The sequence below is a fragment of the Neofelis nebulosa genome, chromosome 10 (assembly GCF_028018385.1).
Source record: "Neofelis nebulosa isolate mNeoNeb1 chromosome 10, mNeoNeb1.pri, whole genome shotgun sequence".
NCBI classification, from domain to species: Eukaryota; Metazoa; Chordata; class Mammalia; order Carnivora; family Felidae; genus Neofelis; species Neofelis nebulosa.
Genome location: NC_080791.1, coordinates 61629681 through 61639262, shown reverse-complemented (window position 1 = coordinate 61639262; position 9582 = coordinate 61629681). Strand labels below are relative to the sequence as shown.

Below are 9582 nucleotides of genomic sequence, written 5' to 3'. Positions count from 1 at the left end.
GATGTTTATAAAGTGCTATGGCACATATTAAGCACTTATTAATGTGAAGCATTTTTTCCCCAAGATATGACTTAATTCTTCCATGGAAGGAGTAAGAGTGCAATTTTAGGCGCATTAATACATCTCACTATCTTTTCACAGAGAAGAAAATACTGCAAAACAATCTAATCAGATGTCATTCAACCTAAAGTGGTGCTGCTCCTCAATCTTCAGTCAGCCCTGTGGTCTTTAATCCAGATACTAGGTCTGGAATATACTGCCCCAGATGGCCCCTTTCTCTTACAATCACACCCATCCCCAGGACATGTGGTATGTCCTGACTGGAATCCCAGGACTGGAAGATTCTCATACCTGGATCTCCATCCCTATCTGTTCTATGTACATTTTGGCTGTCATAGGCAACATATTCTTGTTCTTACTGAATGTAACTGAGCGCCGTCTCCATGAGCCTATGTATGTCTTCCTTTCCATGCTGGCCTTATCAGATGTCCTGCTCTCCACAGCCACAGCCCCCAAGATGCTGGCCATCTTCTGGTTCCATTCCATGGATATATCCTTTGGGAGTTGTGTATCTCAGATGTTCTTCATCCATTTCCTCTTTGTGGCAGAATCTGCTATTCTCCTGGCCATGGCGTTTGACCGCTCTGTGACCATCTATCACCCACTGAGATATACCACAATCTTAACCTCCTCAGCCACTGGGAAAATTGATATCGCAGCTGTGGTCAGGAGCTTTATCATCTGTTTTCCATTCATCTTCCCGGTACACCGACTTACGTATTGTGGGAGAAATATCATTCCCCATTCCTACTGTGAGCACATGGGCATTGCCACATTGTCATGTGACAATATCAGTGTCAACATCATTTATAGCCTGACTGTGGCCCTACTGTATACAGGACTAGACATTGTGTTCATCATTATGTCCTACGCAATGATCCTTTGCAGTGTTTCAGTTACCTTCCCATTCTGCCCGATTCAAGGCCCTCAACTCATGTGGTTCCCACATCTGTGTCATACTTATGTTCTATGCCCCAGCATTCTTTTCCTTTTTTGCCCATCACTTTGGGGGTAAAACAGTCTCTCACCACATCCACCTCCTGGAAGCCAACCTCTATGTGGTAGTGCCCCCTATGCTAAACCCCATCATTTACGGGGTGAAGACCAAACACATTCAAGACCAAGTAATTATGCTTTTCTGCCCCATCAGCACGCATTGTTAAAATGGAGAATAATGCGAAATGCTGGCTATTTCTGAATAACCACCCCCAACTTTTCTCTCTCTCTTTCTCACTCACACACACACACACACACACACACACACTGAATGAGCAATGGGAATAAAGAGAATCCATAAGTAACTCTCAATAAACTTAGAAAGATAATAAATGCCAAAGTTTCCAATGTATTTTCCTAAAGCACTTAAAATTGTTGAGAAAAATAAATGAATGATATTCTCAATTCTCCTAGATATCCTATTATCTTGCATTTTAACTTATTCTTAAGCATACACAAGATAACACTAAGAAAAACATATTTTAGGGTTAAACCCAGATGGAATTGTGTTGGGTAGATTGGGAAGCGAAAATAGTGAGTCATTGAGTGTTTGGAGAAACAGTTGAAATTCTGCTGAAATATAAAACACTCCCACCACAGTCAGTAAATACTTGGGCCAGGAGCTTGAAGCCACAACAAACAATAAACAATAAGCAATAATTATTTCTATCTGTACCTTTTACAGCAATTAAAATGCGAGTTCTAAAATGAGATATTTTCTGAATCACTGATAGAAAGTCTACTGTATAGAAAAGGCACATCGTATAGGTTTATTGAATGAACAGATAATACTGAATTAAAACAAATAATAAGTGAAATCAACCCACCTGAGACCACATAGACAACTTAAAAGTTAACACTTTGTTCCCTACATAGTGAAGACTTTGGGCCCAGATCATTAATGAAGCATCCTGGTATCAACAGAGTCTTCACCAAGGGAGGGACTAACAGATGAAAAATACCATACCCAGGTCCAAAATTAAAAGGCAGTGAAAGACTAAATAAGATGTTTACACATAGTTGTATTTAAAGAGGCTCTATTCACACCAAATATTATTTTATAGAAGCTTGTCTCCAGATTGTACCGTAATTTCTTCATTCAAGATAGTATTCTTACAATCTCTCCTTCAGCGGGCCTTAGCACATGCTCTGAGAATGTGCAATCTGACCTTATACACACTTGAAGATAGACAAACAATGAACTTTCAAGCATTACCTTGAACACGTGCAACCTTTTCTGGGTTAGCCTTTTTTCTTGGTTTTTCTATTATGTATATGTGATGTGTATCTGTATACGCTAGACACATTAATATATGTACAATGTAATATATATACACATTATAAAAACACACATATATACACATGCATGTTAATGATATATATATGATATATATAGGATATAGGATGTATATATACACATGATGTAATATACATCATATATATATCACATATATATCACATATATACATATATATATATATCACATATATATATAAAACAATCAATGTGGGAAATGAAAGCGTGTTGTCTTGACCTTTGGAATCCTGAATAACTTCTTTAGTTTGAAATATATGTTATATTCACTTGAATTTGAGCAAGGAAATCTATTTAAGAGTTAAAAAAAAAACGCTTTGATATGAGAAATCCTGGTTTGCCAGTCCCACACTAACTGTATAAAATTGTCCTGTTGGGCGCCTGGGTGGCTCGGTCGTTAAGTGACCGACTTCGGCTCAGGTCATGATCTCACGGTTCGTGAGTTCGAGCCCGCGTGGGGCTCTGTGTTGACAGCTCAGAGCCTGGAGCCTGTTTCAGATTCTGTGTCTCCCTCTCTCTCTGCCCCTCCCCTTTTCATGCTCTGTCTCTCTCTGTCTCAAAAATAAATAAACGTTAAAATTTTTTTTTAATTAAAAAAAATATATATAAAATCGTCCTGTTATGTACCTATTGGTTCTTGCCCTTAAAAAGGAATTATTTTAGTACCCTCTTTATTGGTTGACAATTAAATGAAATATGTCATATGATGTATTTGTAATTTAAAAAAAGCAAATTTTATTTTGATTGTGTTGGTAACTTTTATGAACAGAAACATTAAAGAACTGTTCCCACCAAACCCAACATAGCCCTGCTAACAATAATTCATAGAAAAATGGTTGGAATGGGTCATCATCATAGATATGGAAGTCACATAAAATGTTGCTAAAAGTTGTAGCAAATAGGATTCTGGTTCAGAATTAGATTCTCCAAGGATTGAAGGGGAGTCAGAGAGGAAATAGAGTACAGAATGATAACAAAATATTTGATTAAATGAGTGGTGTAAGTGAGACTTCAAAGAGAAATCTTTTTGAGGGGGTGCCTGGGTGGCTCAGGTGATGAAGCATCTGACTTTGGCTCAGGTCATGATCTCATAGTTTGAGGTTTGAGCCCTGTGTTGGGCTCTGTGCTGACAGCTAGGAGCCTGGAGCCTGCTTCAGAATGTGTCTCTCTCTCACTGCTCCTCCCCCACTCAGGCTCTCTGTCACTCTCTCTCTCTTTCTCTGTGTCTCTGTCTCTCAAAAATAGATAAACATTAAAAAATTATAAAAAAAGGATACTTTTTAAGGCTTGATTTTTGACAGTGAGGAACTAAGAAAATACCAATTTCCCACCCAGAATGTATGAAATATGACAGGAATAAGCAATGACTGAGTCGTCAGCCTTAATTGTAGAGAAGCTTTCAGGGTGAGGGCTCAGGGATTGGTAGATGCTGATGGAGTCAGGATATCACTGTGTGTGCTGAGCTGCTAGAAGCACAATCACTGAGTCGTTGCCCTGGAAATTTTGAAGGGGATGCTCCGTATCCTACCATTCTACCATCTTCTTGACCACAGAGTCCCCCGCTGGGTAACAGTGAGTAAGAAAAACGGTATACCATGCACGATAGAAACGGGGAGCCCTGGAGGGGCTTAGAGAAAACTGACCTACTCTTCCAGATACAATTAAAAAAGAAAAAGAAGAAGTGGAAGAAAAAAAAGCACTAAGAGATTGCTAAAGTGAGAACCGTGTTTCATGAGATGAAGACGCCGGATCATTTAATATCAGACTCTGAGACCCAGCGAGTTAAAGAATACATTATCTGGGTAGCTGAGCAGTAGCAGATATAGAGATACTACGGAGTCAGAACAAATCTTCCTCTGATGGTTTCTGCTCTGCCCTAAGTGGTCTCAGACATGGTGAAACGCTGTGACATGAAGCATAGGGTATTAGGAAAATGTATCCAAAAGTGGGAAGAAGCTAAAGATACTAGTTTGCCATGTCAAAACTGTTGCAGAATATCGTGTTATAATAGGGGTTTTAGCTAATATAATTAAAGAAGTATAAAAAGTGGAGAAAGAAGAAGACAACTCCTAGGTTTTGTGTCTTAATTTATTTTTCCTTATTTCTGTATTTATTTTCCTAGTCTTTGTAAAGCCAACAGAGTTCCACAAGAATGGCGTACTAATCCATATTTACTTATCCTGGATTGTGTGCTTGAAATGTGTTGAGGGGTGGACCTTGGGTAGTCTCATCACAAAAGAGAAAAAAAAATAGGAAAATGCTACAGGTGTGAAGTGATGGATATGTTGATTGGTTTCTTTTTAGTGAGTATTTCATAATGTATACATATATTGGGTCATCAGTTACACACATCCGTTATAAGCAATTTCTGATTGTCAATTATACTTCAGTAAACCTGGGGCAGGGGTCAAGGAGAAGACATTAGTGTTTTATTGTAGCTAGAATGATTAAAAAAATGAAGTGGAAAATGACATCATTTAAAATGATAAACAAAAATGTACATGTGTCTGAAATACATGTAGGAAATGTTTATTGTATATTATTCATTGCAATGATAATATGGCATCCACAATGATCTACAAATTCCCCATAATCCCAATAAATGCTAATATATTTTATCGTTTGCATGCTGATATTTTTTCAATTTTTTTTGTGGCAAAATATCTGTTCCATAAAGTTTGTGATAATAATGATTTTTAAGTGTACGATTCAGAGCAATTAATCATATTTGCAATGTTGTGTTCCTATTGCCACCAGTTGCAAAAGCTTTCATCACCCAAAACAGAAACCCTATGTCTCTGAAGCAATAATTCCCCACTCCCCTGCTAACCTCTAACCTAGTTTATATTTCTATGAATTTGTTTTCTTGTAGAGGTGGAATCATATAATATTTATGTTTTGTGTCTGGCTTATTTCACTGAACATAAGATTTGCAAAGGTCATCCATGTTGTAGCATGTTTTTATCCTTCATTCCTTTATACTGATGCATAATGTTTCCTTTATATATATATGTATATGTATATGTGTGTGTGTGTATACATCGTTTTATACATTCATCTATGGATGTGCAGTTTGGTTGCTTCCACCATTTCCCTACTGTAAATAATGCTGCAATGAACATCCATGTACAAGTATATCTTTGAATACCTGTTTTTATTTGGGGGGTACATACTCAGGAGTGGAATTACTGCATACATGTAATTCTGTGCCTGAGTTTTTAATTAAGAAACTGCCAAACTGTTTTCCACAGAATGTGCACCATTCTTCATTTCCTCTGGCAATGTGTAATGGTTCCAATTTTTCCCTATTTTGTCAAAACTTGTTAGTGTCTCAATTTTTTAACTGTGTTTTACATTTCCTTATTTATTTTTGAGAGACAGAGGACAAGCGGGGGATAGGCAGAGAGAGAAGGAGACACAGATTCCAAAGCAGGCTCCATAGCGTTTATTTATTTATTTTATTTGCATATTTTCTTTAGAGGATTAATTATTTAATTGCTTTGCCTATTTTTAAATTCGGTTGTTTATCTTTTCGGTTTTGAGTTGCTTGAGTTCTTTGTATATTCTGGGCATTAATCCCATATTAGATATATAATTTGCAAATTCCGTTTGCAAATGATGAACCTTTAAAATGATCCATTAGCCTACCACCCACAACCCTCACAATTTTAGGAAAAAGGAAAGTAAATCTATCGAAGTAAAGTCAGTAGAAGAGAGGAAGAAAAAGGAAACAAAAGTATAAAATAGTCTAAGTTTTTCGGTGACTTAACAATGAGCTATTGTTAGCCAAGATGTGACAGTCTGACCTCTGAATCAATTGCATTCAACATGACTCACTGCCATGGTATCAGTCTCCTTTACATTTGGAATTGTGGAAAGAGCATGCAAGGCCCCCTTGCCCTTTGACCTCTACCTCTTATTCTCCCTGCAATCAATTATGAATGCCTTCCTCCATCATACTGAAGGCATTTTTCCTAAATTCGCCAGCATCTCAACATTAATTCAAGTACCTCTTAAGATTAGCAACATACAAGAAAGGTCTGGAAATCAGGTTAATCATGTCAAGGAGAAAGGTACAATGTATATAAATTTGTTTTTTTTAGAACTCATCATTTGTTCTCATGATTAAAGATATGCTAATTCTTCTCCCCACATTTCTAAAAATTTGAAAGCATATATCATATCTTCTTTTATTTGCATCAAGTTCAGAATAGCATGATTCCCTCACATCTATGAGGCATAAAACACCTGCAATCCGAAGGAAGAGTGCAAGAAAAGCGGAAGAAATCTATGAAAAGGAGGGATGGAGAAAAGTTCAGTCCAATGTGCAACAACTGATTCAAGGCTCAGTATGGAAGGATTTAGAAATGTCCATCATAACTGGTCATTCTGAGAAAATCACTGAATTTACAAAAATAGCTTCAATAAAATAAAAATCTGAGGAAGGAGACTGCAAGAGAATTAGAGTGAAATATGTGATAGAAAGCCCTGGTGGGTACAGACTTTTCTTTCCAGAAGTGCCTAAGTGAAACATGGGTCAAAAGGATACTTATAGAATTCATGGCATAGAAACATGCCTACATTTAAATGTTCTTTAGATCTTTTTCCAAAGGAGGGCAGCAGGAAAGGAACTGAACTCTTAAAAAATACAACATGGGTACTTTAATTTCTCTGCATTTACCCCGTGGGAAAGCGAAAAGAGGAGAGCAAGGAGATTCTGCAAGTGTTAGAAATGATTTCAGAGACATGAGATGTGATTGGACCCAAGGGGTCTTAATTATGAGCTGCTGGGCCTCCTGTGGCTTGGGCTACTGGCTAGGAAGTCTCTCAGTCCGTGTTCAGACCGGGTCCTTCTCACATTCACTGGGGAACATTACAAGTGGTGGTCAGGGGCTTTCCTCTACAGTTTGAGTTCAATAAATTTATGCTGCTGCCTCAGCATGATACAAACCTTGCTGGGAGTTTTCGTGGAGATGAACCCATCAACATGATCTCAGATAAACTGACAGAACAGGGAGCATGTCTGTTCTGCAGCAACAGAAGAAAAGCAAGAAAGACTCTCCCAGAGATACCTCCCGCACATTGGCAGATAGCCCAGCAGCAAATGGCTCAGAGTTCATGACATTGAAGAGGGCTGTTATAGAGGGTGCAGATAGAAAGAAGAGGCATGGCCAGCACGAGATGGAAGTGAATGAGATGGGAATCTCAGGAGGAGAAAGAGTGGATGACAAGTGAGTGCTGAGTGATTGTATTATGAAGACTGACCTTGGTCTTCAAGTGTCTGGTAAGAGCAGAACTGGCTCCCAACAGGAAAGGGCAAGGAAGTCTCACTCTCGCCAGTTTCACCCCATAATGTTTCATTTCCAGCTTTTCCAATGATAACCACTCCATCCCCCCCCGCCCCCCGTCTCTATAATCATGCAGATCCTCTCCCACCTGCCTTCCCACCGTCTGGACCTGTCAGGTAATGCTCCTATGTCAGCTCCTAACTCTTGAATAGGTCAGACAAGGTGATCATTTCTAAAGGATTTCTATGCTTTGGAAATCAAGGACTTTGCTGACTGACTAGTCTATCCTAAATACATGTCAGGTGATACAGCTTGTCTTCATAAATGGTCCTTCTGACTATGATTCCTCACTAGAGTTTTAGCAGCATAAACCACAGCTATTGCTGAATTACTGGTATATTTGGTGACTTTCGGTGTATGTTTAAATTTTTAAAAATAATGTTTTTAATGTTTAGTTTTGAGAGAGACAGAGGTAGAATGCGAGTGGGTTAGGGGCAGAGAGAGATGGAGACAGAATCGGAAGCAGGCTCCAGGCTCCAAGCTGTCAGCCCAGAGCCCGACACGGGTTTGAAATCATGAGCTGTGAGATCATGAACTGAGCTGAAGTCAGATGCTCAACTGACTGAGCCACCCAGGCACCCCTAAATTTTTTTAATGTTCATTTTATGTATGACAGAGATATATATAATGAGCAGATGAGGGGCAGAGAGAGAGAGAGAGAGAGAGAGAGTAAGAGAGAAACAAAGAGAGAGTTCGAAACAGGCTCCAGGCTCCCTGGTGTCAGCACAGATCCCAACACAGGGCTTGAACTCATGAACCACAAAATCATGACCTGAACCAAAGTCAGTTGCTTTACCTACTGAGCTACCCAGGGGCCCTAACATTCAGTATATGTTTAGATGATCATGAGCTTGCTGACATAATGTAACACTGTTGGAGAGACTAGGAATGAATGAAATAACTAAAAGCTGTTTTATACAGGATAGCAACTATTTTTTTTCATAAATGGTTGTTTGTTTGTTTAGAGAAGTGCATGGGAAGGAGCAGAGAGAGAAGGAGAGAGAATGCAGAGCCTGACATGGAGCTCAATCTCATTAACCATGAGATCATGACCTGAGCCAAGATGAAAAGTTGGAAGTGTGGGGCACCTGAGTGGCGCAGTTGCAGTCCCTTAAGCCTCAGACCGTGGCCAAGGTCATGACCTCACAGCTCATGAACTGGAGCCCTGCATGGAGCTCGGCTGTGAGTGGATCTTCCCCACCCCCATCCCCGCTCCCCTACTTGCATTCTCTCTCTCCAAATAAATAAACATTAAAAACAACAACAACAACAACAACAACACAGAATGGGATACTTAACTGACTGAGCCACCCTTGCACCCAGCAGATATTTTTCTATTGTACAACTTGAGAATTTCATGACTTTAGATATGCAATTCTTAGAAGCAATGATCTTTATCAGAAAAGAACTTTCATACAGGCACTAAGAACCCAAGTTTTGAGGAAATTCAGTCATCAGGGAATTGAAGCAACTAAAGTTTCCTTAGTTGCTCCACAGCCCTCTCTCCTGCATCATTTCTGGAACCCCAAGGTCTGCCTTCTGTCTTCCATTTCTACTTCTATCTTGGACTCCTCTTAAGGAGACAGTCTTTTCACCTCTTTATTTTTATTCATTCTTTAGGCTTGAGCTCACAATATGAGTGAAGCAATCAAATGGTCTGCATATTATTAAGAATCAATGAGCCTAAACTTGCCAGTCTTTTGGTGATAGTAACCCTGAGCACTTTCAACCCCAGAAACTAACCTTTATTCTTGCTAAGTTACCTGTTCACCTATATCCCCTAGTCAGCAAGAATGAGTCCTCTTGCCTATGCACTGTTTCTCTAGATTTTTTTGCCTTCTAGAGATTCCTCCCTTCTAGTCAT

The 9582-nt window shown here is 39.0% G+C and overlaps 1 pseudogene; it reads left to right on the top strand.

Annotated features, from left to right (window-relative positions):
* The first annotated feature begins 286 nt into the window (after positions 1-286).
* Positions 287-1223, top strand: LOC131488648 (olfactory receptor 52Z1P-like; annotated as a pseudogene).
* The last annotated feature ends 8359 nt before the right edge of the window (positions 1224-9582 follow it).